Source organism: Centruroides sculpturatus, unplaced genomic scaffold, assembly GCF_000671375.1.
Source record: "Centruroides sculpturatus isolate CEXI.00-Female unplaced genomic scaffold, Cexi_2.0 scaffold578, whole genome shotgun sequence".
In the NCBI taxonomy this organism is placed as follows: domain Eukaryota; kingdom Metazoa; phylum Arthropoda; class Arachnida; order Scorpiones; family Buthidae; genus Centruroides; species Centruroides sculpturatus.
Genome location: NW_019384924.1, coordinates 158544 through 160529, shown reverse-complemented (window position 1 = coordinate 160529; position 1986 = coordinate 158544). Strand labels below are relative to the sequence as shown.

The following is a 1986-nucleotide window of genomic DNA, read 5'->3' as shown; positions in this document are numbered from 1 at the left end:
TTCTAACAGGAAAAGTAACTTTCGTTATCATGGAATTATAACAAAACCTGCCAATTCAATATAAATGGAAAAAAAATATTATATGGAATTGAACGAAAATGAAAATTTGCTTGATAATTCAACTACGCTTGTTGGAGAACAATAAAAACACTACACTCAACAAGCCACCAATAAAACTCAACTGCCTAACCTATAACCAAAGTCTCCTTTAAAAAAAAGCGCTTGACAAACTTGCCCCGCATGCCGAAGTTGCCCCGGTCTCCCCTAAATATAAGTAAAAATATAAGTAGATTATAATTTTATAATTAATATTCTATTAACTATTAATAAACGTTTACATTTTATGTCAAAGTTATTATATATGGTATTAAGGAAATACAAACATGTTTATCTATTGCTAATTTTAACATGAACACACTGAATATACAAACTTTAATTGAAAATCGACTAATGTTACGCAAATTAACATTTCCCGCTTTTCATCAGTGATAAAACACTTACAAGGCCATGGAGAGAGGGGAGCTGGGGATTTTTTCCGGCTCGAAGCAAACTTAGGAGTCCATAGTGATTCATACATCTATACTAAGAAATTATCTAACAAAAAGAGAAAACTTTAAGACTGGTTTTTATGAATAAAATATCATTCTACGCATTTTATTTCTTCATAAAATGACCCTATTCATGGTCCCATGCAACATCTCGATAGTTGTCTGTAGACCTACTCACATTGTGCTCACGGTTTAAAAATGATTGATCCTAACATAAGTTAAAGATCCTATACAACATTGCTCTATTAAAGTTATATAGGATTTAGTAACCTATTTTAGTGTAGCATTTCCCCCATTTTTTCATATTATAGTTTTAAATTTCGCGCTATTATTAGATATTGAAATTTCATGCATTTAACCTAACTTTAAAGTGCAGTTTGCTTGATCCAAAAAGTTGTATATTATATTATATAAGCTGTTTCAAAGATTTTTATGAAGAACTAGATTTATATAGATATATAGGCTATGCATTTTCTTCATTTAACAATTCCCACATGAGACTATTTTATGATCATTTCCAAATTTCAAATTATATTATAATTTATTGTATACCAAGTTTAGATACATATGTTTAATTTTAATTTAAAAATGAACTCTTTTTCTATCAACATGTGATTATTACGAAAATAGACATTTACGAGTACGCTTTTATTTACGAGTACTGGATTACTATAGTAATCCTCTCTATTACGTAACAACCTAAAGAGGCTAAAATTTTGATAAAATTACGTAATATAGTAAAAAATTCACAATTAAAATAATAAAAATACCGAAATGGTGGAAATTATTTATTCTGTTCAGTTTTTATTATTTAAAATAGAGTATTATACTGTTGCCAACTTCATCCAACAGAGGGCATTACACTAAGGAAGTACGAGTTGTTTCGTCTGCGAGAATTTTGCTTCACACGTTGCTGTAAATAAAAAAAAAAGATATGTGTACATTCGTATGTAAAGAACACGGTGAAAAATGGCAAGAAATGGATAAAAATCATTAACAACAGGACATACAGCTCGATTTGTGACAGTGGATTAATGCTTAATAGAACTGGATTACTGTGTATTAATAATTTTCATATGCCAAATACTTTTTGAAGTGATTCAAATGCAGTAGAAGGGGAAAATGCTTATGTTTTATCGAAAGCGCCTGAGTTCGTGTTAAAAGTAAGTTTTATTATTATGTAATACAACAGACAGTTATTTTACAATGAATTTTTAACACATATAGAAGTAGTATAAAATTTTGATAATTTAAGTCCAGTTATATACATATATATATATATATATAAAAATGAAATATTTATTATCTTTATACATTCTACTTGAAGAGATTAGATTATAATATATGGTTGGCAAATTTTAAAAACAGATAAAAAAAAAACAAGTTGGTAGATACACAACTTTATTTCAGGTTATAGAAAAAAGGGGTATTGTTTACA

The 1986-nt window shown here is 28.0% G+C and overlaps 1 protein-coding gene across 1 annotated transcript in view; it reads left to right on the top strand.

Moving 5' to 3' along the window:
- Nucleotides 1–1112: 1112 nt before the first annotated feature.
- The window catches only part of LOC111631901 (protein cycle-like), a 138009-nt gene continuing 137135 nt past the window's right edge, over nucleotides 1113–1986 (top strand). Inside the window, exon 1 of the mRNA XM_023376236.1 lies at nucleotides 1113–1711. The gene's annotated coding sequence lies outside the window, so the exon portion shown is untranslated. The remainder of the gene's footprint in view (nucleotides 1712–1986) is intronic.